Here is an 11500-nt window from a genome sequence, read left to right as displayed (position 1 = left end):
GTGTAGATAAAGACTTAGTATTTATTTTAATTCCTGAACTATTTATTACTGCGAACCATTGCCCTACCTCTTGCGTATCATTACCCTACAGGTTGTGGAATTTTGCGCAAGTGCGGATTTGCATTAACTGTTACATTACTCACGTTGTGTACTTTGTTTTCTTTCAATTTTAATTGTTTTATGTAAAAGGAGAAAGGATGGGAAAAAATTAAGCTAAATTTTATATTTTCTCAAGCAATACTTCTCCAATTATAACAGAAATTGCTTTGATGCGCACAATTGCCCCACGTTTCCCTACGTTTTATTTTAAATCCTACCGTGAGCTACCAAGCAAAAGAACTACCAACTTTTAAAAAATCCTACATTTGTTTATTGCCTATAAACTTACATTACTAGTAAATATGAAATCAAGTTATCAAAATTAGCAAATATCTAATATACACACGAAAAACATAACGTACACAACCCCACGTTTATACAATCAACTGTGAGATTAGGCTGACAACGGCAGTTGCGCGGGAGAAACAAACAGTTGTTGAAGTCAGCACCCCCTGTCGTTAGCGTCAACTCAGTAGAGGAATCAAGATTAGAAAAATTGGAGAAAATCTACCTGGTTAGCTTCCTACTTGCTGTTCTGACTGTTGCAAAATGCAGCCAATATCTTAAACAGCTTTTAAATGGAAGAAAATTAATTTTTAATTAGCGCGCTCTAATATTACTTTAGCAAGAAAAAGTAAAAGTGAACATGAGTAGGGGATAAATGTATGTTCTAGCGCACTTTCACCCCCACCCCTCAATAACATAGCACACCCCTGCTTTCACATATCTTCTAATCTACCCCCTAATAATTTTTAACACTTTTTATCCACCAAATAACTTCTATCACATCTCAAATAACTTCTATCTTACTCATAATAACTTCTAATGCATTCTATCACTAAATCTAGTTACAAAAAAGTCACTAAATCTAGTTACAAAAACCAAAAAAATCATTAAATCTAGTTACAAAAACAAAAAATCACTAAATCTGGTTATAACCGGTTTTGACTTCAAAAATCACTAAATTTGGTTACAAAAATCTGGTTATAACCGGTTTTGACTTCAAAAAATCACTAAATCTGGTTACAAAAATCTGGTTATAACCGGTTTTGACTTCAAAAAATCACTAAATCTGGTTACAAAAATCTGGTTATAACCGGTTTTGACTTCAAAAAATCATAAAAACTTACATCTAAAAACTTACAATGGAATCCTACACAAAATATATTTATTGCATCTTAATCTGCAGTTTATAAGCTTTCATTTGACACTTGAATCATGAAAATCCGTTAATAATTAGCTTTAAAAACTCAATAAGAAGGAATACATACAACTCCGGAACAGGTGATCTGTCACTGATTCATTTGAACGATTCCAGTACCAGCACAGGACCATCTAATCCGATTCTCTTTCCTTATCCTAACACCAACAGAACTTTTTAGCAAGCACTTGTGAGATGGAGCTGTATACCGATGACGTCGTATAAAGCCTGTTAGACAACGTCATATAAGGGTTGCCAACTCAATATATTTTTTCGGAACGTTCCAGGATTTTAATTTTTCAAGATATCGCTTTAAAACATATAGGGATGAATTCACCCCATTACTAATAAGTATGATAATTGTTAAAAATGAGTTGGCAACACTTGCAGTCATACCCCCAAATAACGTTATTATTTAATACCTCGGTCCCTAATTAACCGATTTCAAAAATTCAAACGGCAAATGAATACTAATAATATAACCAATTTTCTAAAATGGTTGCATAAATGGTTGCATAACCCAAAGGATACTTTTCCCTTTTTCAATATCTCTACAAAATTTCAACAAATCGAAAAAATAAAAATACTATCATAAGTCAAATAAAATTTTAAGACTTTTTTAAAGAATAACATTTTCCCGAAAACTCAAAAATAAACCCGTAAAAAATTCCCGAAATTTTGAACTTGCTGTAACGTCGTCAAATATTAACCGATTTTCAAAATTCAAACGGTAAATGGTTTCTATTTTTTATAATTTTTTTCTAACGCGTTACTGGTTGTCTATGTCTAAGGATAAAATTATAAAATATCAAAAATCTTCACTATGTAAGAATGTATTAAGGAAATGTAAACAGGACATAAATACTAGACTACAAAACAATTATTTTCATGCATTACTGGTTGCCTATGTCTAAGGATAAAATTACAAAAACAACTTTTATGACTTAAAAATATAAATTTTACCTAAAACTAAACTATACATAAAAGTTAATTAAATTTTATCTAAAACTAAACTATACATAAAAGTTAATTAAATATGACCTAAAACTAAACTATACATAAAAGTTAATTAAATATGACCTAAAACTAAACTACACCACACATAAAAGTTAATTAAATTTTACCTAAACTAAACTATACATAAAAGTTAATTAAATATGACCTAAAACTAAACTAAACTATACATAAAAGTTAATTAAATATGACCTAAAACTAAACTACACATAAATACATTTTAACTATATCTTATAATGCCCCCAAGCTAATGTACTTATACCACCCTCTAGTATATATCTTTTATCATCATTCGAATCTAATGCTAACTTATTTACAGCTATAGTATATACATCATGCTTATAACTTCGAATTAGATTTATATTTTTGTATGTTTTCACATCATTGAATAGGGTTTGCTTATAATCATCAAATTGTAACTCTTTTGCTACTACACATTTTGTTATTCCTTTTGCTTTTTTCTTCTCTTTATTTTCAACTTTAAAGGCATACATCTTTGATCTTAACCCAATAAATTCTGTCATTATTTTACCATTGTTTTCATCCTTCATCTTTCCTAATACTTTTTTGTTTACTAATGGTATACCATATTGATTATCCTTTCCATATTCACTTGTATCAAATAAATCAACCATTTCTTTTAAGTCTTTGTAGAAGTCATCTGTCTCAATTTCATATATAAAACTATCAGTATCCATATAACATAAGCCTATATCAATATCATATTTAGGTTTCATAATGTTGTAATGGAAGTCATACATTAATAGTTTTGACAAATCTAGCACACTCATACCAACATATATAGGTTTGTTGAAGGTCAATTTTTCTTTTTTCATATGTATCGCACACAAATCTTCAGTAAATATTGTTCTGTAATCAAAGTTCGGTTTCGCTATTAACTTTTCTACCCTCATTGGATCACATTCTAAGGTAATAGATGGCCTCTTTCTAATGTTTTCCATTGTTTTACCAAATACGCTATTGTTCATTAACTTGTAAAAATCTTTCTCGAAATCATTCTTAGCTTTTGTTCTCATATATGTATTTAGATCAATATATTCCTTTAACCAATTTGATTGCTTGAACTCTAATACTCTATGAATTTTCTTTAATATCATCCCAAGTGACATATACAATTTTAAGTTTCTGTAGTGAATAACATATCTTTCTTTATTGTAAAGCGTTGTTAATAATTTTGAATGTTTCGATCCTGGTGGACACATATTTTCTGGAGCTAATGGTAGATCTGTATGTTTATCATGTAAGTATTCTGGATATTCTAAATCAACTTCTAATATGTAGCCAGTTTCTGAATCATCTGGAATATTCATTATGTTTATGTAAGGTTGAACCCATTTAAAGTCTTTGTAAGGCATGTACTGACTCATAGCCCATCCACATAAATTATTTGCATCTAGATAAGCTAAATACTTTGAAGGTTCGTCTTTGTTATAATTATTCATATACTTATTATTTGCTTTTACATATCTCTTACTACATTGTGAAATTCCACCTCTTATACCTTTTTCTATCATTAATATTTTGTCATAGTCAGTTAACATTTCTAGTTTAATCTTAGTCAGCTTTAACATTGAATCCCACGATAAACCAGGAGCAGTGAAATACCAAGCAGGATCTAAACCATATGCTTTTAAACACACATCTCTAAAACTTTCAAATACATCAGCTAATATTAATACATCTGTCTTGTTATAAAGTTCTGTATATTCACCTAGATTTTTAATATTGAATAACTTCCAAACATTTTTCGCATGCTCATAATCTTCATCACTGATGTGGGTTTTAGTAAGTTTATTAAAGAACATTTCTTTTGAAGGTAGTTTTGTTTCTTCTAATCTTTCAATTGAGTCAATATAATCATATGGGTACACACCTTTTTTAATTACTAAATCTAACAAATCATTATGGAAGTACTTTGACGTTTCTCTATATTGTTCTTTTGTAAGGTTATTTGCTAGTTCTGCTAAACTCCTTGGCATAAACCTAAATGAATCTAGAAATCGTAAATTAATTCCATTCTTTTTATCAACCTTCACATATTTTGAGTATGTTATATATTTTTCCTCATTATTTGCAATTAGTTTTATTTCATTCTTATCATAAGCAAGTTCTTTAACAAACAGGTGAGTATCATAACCACTTAAGTTGTGAATAAATACTGGAATAAAATTAGGATTTCGATAGCTTAAGTTACAATAACTGTGAGCTGCACCTCTAAACTTTCCAGTTAAATGATCATGATCTCTTACTTTTGCTTTATTTTTATTTATATCCTTTAAACATTTTCCTAATTCATGTTTCCATTCTTCTAACTTTTCAATCATGCTATCATTATCTTTAGCGAATTGTATTTTCTTATTTAACATATTTATTTGTTTTTCAATTGCTGGTGGTAAATCATTCAAGTTTCTCTCACATATATGACAACTATTGGAATTATTATATATATATCTCGTTCTCATCTTTAGTTAGGCCATTCATTTTAACTTTTTTGTTATATATTTTCTTTATTTCTATTGCTTCTTGTTTTAACTTCTCCACAAACAGCTTTGCAGCATCTAAACCAATATAACAGGACTTTTATACACACCATTTGAGTATTTGATGTAATAACAGAAACTCATTGGTAAATGCTTTTGATACTTCACAGTTTTAGAACAATTATGGTCTACTTCCATTTTACATAACATACATTCAAAATCGGCATATATCGCAAATGGTACTCTAAATGATCTATTATAATTTTGGAACTGTATTTGATTGTCATATGGTTTTGGAAGTTCTATTCTAACAGATTCATGCTCCTTACAATATAGCTCATGTTCTTGTAATTGCATCTCATTTCTAAAACGTCTTGTTAAACACCTATCACAGAAGTATAATTTTTCAGTATGTTTTGTTACTTGACTTCTTATTAATCTCGATAAATCCTTTATCTAACAAAAATGATCGTTATTTTCATCTTTTACATATAATAAATTAACGTGTTTGTCCTGCTTATTTTTTGTAATTTGAAGTGGGTATATATTATATTCATCATCATAACTATACACGTTAATGGATATGTTACTTCTCTTTTCAAACTTTACTATATCTTTTAATTGTACAGGAAATTCAATACCATTAAAATATTTATTTTGTAATTCATCCACAATTTCTGTATAGTGTGAAGGTCGTTGAGGATCTTTTTCTGCTGGTTTTAAATAACTTGCAATAGAATATAAGAAACATTTATTATCTTTATTTTGAACATTAATTACTGCTTTCTTATCTTTAATTGGTTTAGGAAGGTCAATGTAGGAAGAAGCTCGTAATGGTACATATTTATTTAGTCTGATTTCTAAATGTTTAATTTGATGTAATGTCCATCCTGATCCTCTACCTTGAAATTCCTCCATCTCTCTACATAGTTTTTGTTTAGCATAGGTTATATATTCATCTAAGTCAGTTGATTGTAATATTCTTTCATTCATAGTTTTAAAATTGCGTTCTTGTAATTCTTTATCTTTAATATAATCACAAATGAATACAAGGTTGACTTTTAATGGGTGGTGCTTTAATTCTTCCTTGATTTTGTTAATAACTACTTTCCCACTTATATTTAAAAACTTCACTGGATCTTTATATCCTCCTATGTTTTCAATTGTGATAGTTTGTAATCGTTTCTGTATTGCTGTTTCCTTTGTTTCTACTTTAATTGGTATTCGTTGTGGTTTCGATTCTTCAAAAACATCTTGTTTAAATGGAAATATGTTTCTAATTTGTGATCTGTTTTGTTCATCTTCATATTTTTTAATACGGTCAATAAGTTCAGCCTTTCTTAATTTAGAATAACCTTTTATTCATTTCCTTTTACAATGGTTTTTTAATTCATCAACTTTCATTGTGTATATAACTTTCAATTCATCTGGTTCATTTTGATATTGTTCGATTTTTTTTATTAATTCACTCTTATTTAAAGAACTATAGTTACGGATTTTCTTGACTTTACATATTAGTTTTAGTTTTGTAATCGACATCTCCCTCATCTCCTCACCAGTAAAATTAACATTATTTATACTCATCTTATATGAAAAAATACTGTATCGTTTATTTATATATTTACCAAATTTTTTAGTTCATTTTCATAATATTTTTTTCATGTTATATATACCAACATTATCATACTTATTTTTCCTAACACAACTGCTAATACTTGTACACTCCTGCCATTGTCTACATATATTAGTGTGTTGTGTTAGTATAGGGCTTTTATGGGATTACCCCATCAAAGTCATTATTAATATGATAAAAATTAAATCATATGCATTATTTTTCCATTGTAGAGAAACTCATAATCATTAGATAAATTAAATATTCTGAAGATTGGATTTGGAACATTTCTAGTTCTCAATCGACATAATAAATTTATAGTTTCTTTTTGCATAATTAGATTAAAAGTTTCCTTCTTCATCATTTGGAAATCTTCTTTTGTTGTAAGTGTATTTAATTGGGATGATATTTCTGACTTATATTGATTAAATTCTGAAACAGGAACTTTTGCTTTAAATAGAATAGTAACATTATTATTGGTCTTTTTAAATTCTTCCATATATTCACCTTTTAAAACCTCAATATCATCTTTCTTTATATGTGTGTCTTGTAATGATTTTAATACATCTTCAAATTTGTTTCTATCACTTTCTAATTGGTTGTTAATATCGCTTTTCACTAACTCGAGCTGGTTTAACGTAATAGCATCTTGTTGATCAATACCATTAGTTATATTAACTAATCTTTTTTGTGTAAAATCAATCCACGATCTATAATTTGTTGTGAAAATTTTATTTAGTTCAGATTTAAAATTTGTACGACTCATTAAATTTTCATGTGTGTCTCTTTTATATTTTTCAAATTCTTCATTCTTAACATTATCTAAATTCCTTAACTGTTTCAGCTGCTCTTCACTAATATCACCTTACTTTTAATATTACCAAAAATATCCATATTTATTATATAATAATTTGAAAATCTTTGAAATGAAATCTTTGAGTTTTACGTCCCACGATTATGCCGGTTAGGCTAAAGGAGACGGTGGTGATGAGGGATGAGTGAAATGGTGGAATGAAGAAAGTGGGAGGAAACGGGAGAACCCCGAGAAAACCCACGAGCACGGTGTTTGTCCACCACAAAGTTCATTTGGCGGGGGCTAGGATCGAACCCGGGACCCCAAGCACCAGAGGTGAACTCTCTACCACTGAGCCACCGCGCCCCCCTATATAATAATTTGAGTTATTTAACAGCAAGTAAAACAGTTATACGAGCTCCACCAAAATCAATCAAATCACCATTCTCATCTTTAATTGAAACTTTGAAATTATTAAATTTATTGTGATGTATTGGGAAAAATATCTTTTCATTAGGTTCATATATAATTGGTTCTCTAAACTCTGCATTTGTTCTAAATGTTGCAATTAAGTCTGTTTCGTTGTGTGTTGTATCATTGTGTTTTAAAATCATACCTTCTGCTAAATCACAGTGAATATTTATAGTATCAAACGGATGAAACATTGGCACCTTATCTCCAACATGTTCTATATTTTCAGCCAAGTTCTTTTCACTAAAACCTAATACAGTATTAATGGTATCTAAGGTTATATTACATTGCTGGCTAAATATTTTAACTCTATTTTTCCTTCTATCCTCAGTAAATTGAATATTTTTAAAAGGATCGTTGGTATATGGAAGGTTTGATTTAATATATTCTTCTAATTCTTGTAAACTATATTGACCAGGCTGAATTATGAGTTGTTTTGTAAAATTTGAGTTACTATTACAAAACGTTAATTTGTTGTTCTTTTCTGTAATGTTTGGAGTTAAGTATGTTGTGTAAAATCCTGCAACAGCTACTTCTAAATCGTTTTCAAATGGGTAATGCAATGACATGTTTAATACAAATGAATAACCATTTAAATTAAATACCTTCATTTATTATATAATAAATAACTAATATGGATAATTGGGATATTAAAGTAAGGTTAACAGAAGAAACGGCGAAGAGAAAGAGGAATGGTGAGTTGTTACCTGATGATATAAGATGTTTAATAGTTGGACCTAGTGGTTGTGGTAAAACGACGTTAATGATTGATAATTTTTTGTTGGCACCTAAATGGTTAAAATATGCAAATGTTTATATCTATTCTAAAAGTTTAAATCAACCTAAATACCAACACTTAATACAACTTTTTCGAGATATAGAACGTAATATTAAAGAGACAATAGCAATAATAAAAGGAAACAATGAAGAGATTATTCCATTAGATGAATGTGAGGATTATTCTGTGTTAGTATTTGATGATTTCATATTAGAAGAACAAAACCACGTTAGAGAATATTTTACTCGAGGTCGTCATAAGGGTTTGAACTGTTTCTATCTTGGACAAACATATTCTAAAGTGCCAAAACAATTAATTAGGGACAACTTAAACTTTCTTTGTATATTTAGACAGGACAATGTAAATTTAAAACATATATATGATGAATTTGTTGCATCTGATATGTCGTTTGAAAAATTACAATTATGTAGCAAGTGTTGGAGTGAAGAACATGGTTTCTTAACAATAGATATGACTAGGAAGGTGAATAATGGTAAATATAGAAATAAAATTAAAGAATTTCTAAAAGTGTAAACTAAACGTATATGAATGCAGGTGAACGTATATATTATGTTGTTATGTTATGTTATGTTTTTATTTTTTCTTTATATAATAAATGGACGTTAATAAAGCCAAGAAGTATATTAAGTTAAAAGAAGAACTTATTAAAAGATTTAAGGAAATTAAACAAAGTAATCGAAGTAAGTATGAAAAATTTAAAGAACAAGATCAGCCTGTTATTGATGCAATTAAAGATTTAGGGCAAGATATATCAAAAGTAGCAGAAGAAAATAAAAATCTAATTCAAGAGTTAGTTCCAGTTGTGTATAAAAGTGCAAGAGTGGATTCAAGCTTATTAGAAACACCGCCTATGTATGATAGTCCTATAAATGAAAGTGATACGCCTATAACAGAAGAAATAAAACACATGAAAAACAAATTAAATATAAAGTAGAAGGAATAGAATCTTTAGCAACAACTCATTTTGGTAATATTGCCTCAAGGTATTATGCAACTAGAGATGATAAAAGTTTTGGAATACAGCCATATGCTGAAGATGGGAAAATTATACATATGATAGGAAATGCGGAAGTTAAAATTCATGGTGACGATTTAGTTATTAATAATCGACATTATACAGGAACAGAAGGTTTATGGGAATTATTGACAAAACATAATCCAACAAATTATAATGATGATGATCTAGAAAAATATAAACAAATAGTAATTGATTCTAGTGTTGCATTTCATAATAATGATCCAAGTACAAGAAAACAAAAGTCTAGTAAAGGTTAAAGATATAAAGAAATTATCAAACCTATTTGGGATGAATATATAAAACCAACAACACCTTCAAAAAATACAACAAAATCTGGAGAAGGAATAAAGGTATATAACGAATTATCAAAAGAATACATATGGATGGATGATGTGAGAAAACTGATTGATCGCTTGATTGTTATTGATGGGGAAGAAAAATCTGGAAATGATAACTTTTATAATGAGAAAGTAGGTATTATGGATATGATTAATTCTAAACTTGCACAATTTATTCCTAATGATCCAAAAGGTATAGGTTATTTGATAAAGATATTGAATACGTTACCACCAAAATTTTGGAATAGTGAAAAGTATGGAAAAGGATTAGTAAATGATTTGATTAATAAACTTCCATTTGAGTTGCATATTCCAGGATTTAGATTTTGCGGGCCTGGGACTAAACTTCAAGAAAGATTAGAAAGAGGTGATGAAGGTATTAATCCATTAGATGAGGCTTGTAAAGAACATGATATATACTATAGGGATAATAAAGATACAGAATTAAGACATATTGCAGATAAGGAATTAGAAAATAAAGCTTGGGAAAGAGTTTTTGCTAAAGATGCTAATTTAATAACTGAAAAACTACCTGCTCTTGGGACTGCTTTAGTGATGAATACAAAAGTAAGATTTGGTTTAGGTTTATAAGTAACAAAAGTAGGATTAGGTTTAGGTTTATATGTACTTTTTAGATTTAGGTTTATATGTACTTTTTATGGAAATTTTTCATAAAAAGCTTTTAATTATATAATAAATATGCAGTTAAAAGGTTTTACATTTACGATTCCTAATCAGGAACTTAAACAATTAAATATAGATCACATTTTAACTAACAAACAACTCAAACAAAAGGAAGCAAAACTAAGTAAAGGACAATGTATGTCTCTATCTCTTTCTATACCACAACTTAAGAAAATAAACAAAGAAATGAAGGTAAATGATAATAAAGTTCATTATGGTGGTTTTATATTTACTATTCCAACGATTTTAGCTTTAATAGGTGCTTTAGGTTCTGTTGCTGGAGGTGCGGCTGCTATTGCTAAGACTGTAGATGATGCAAAAAAGAATAAAATGGAATTAGAGGAACAAAAACGACATAACTTAGCAATGGAAGAAAAACAAGGTGGTAAGCTTTCAAAAAACGTAAACTCCAAAACAGTAAAGAAAAAGAAGAAATTAAACCTTTAAGTAATTTAGACCTAATACAACTTGTTAAAAAACTTAAGATAAGAAACTTTAGAGGTGTATTTATGAGTGATGAATTGCCTAAACAGCCAAGGAAGAATGAGTGTGGTATTATTAATTTTGATACGTCTATAAATATAGGAACGCATTGGATTTGTTATTGGAAAAAAGGAAATAGAAAGTATGTGTTTGATTAATTTGGAGGTAATCCGCCAAAAACACTCGTAAAATATCTTGGTCATAATATAGAGTACAATAGCAGCCGTATACAACATTTTAACGAGGTAATTTGTGGACATTTATGCATTATAGTGTTAAAAATGTTTACAGATGGGTATAGTTTTTCAGAAATTATTAGTCAGGTGAATAGGAATAAGGATATTTGGAGAAGTTATATTTAAGTTTTTATGGGCTTAATTCATAAAACGATTACAAATATTTTTTATAATAAATATGGATAAGATAGAATCATATGAATTACAATCCTTTAAACCTAATCAAAAAACAACCGAGAATTTAAATAAGC

The sequence above is a fragment of the Thermobia domestica genome, chromosome 8 (genome assembly GCF_964235325.1).
Source record: "Thermobia domestica chromosome 8, izTheDome1.hap1.1, whole genome shotgun sequence".
NCBI lineage: Eukaryota > Metazoa > Arthropoda > Insecta > Zygentoma > Lepismatidae > Thermobia > Thermobia domestica.
This window is presented reverse-complemented; position numbering follows the sequence as displayed.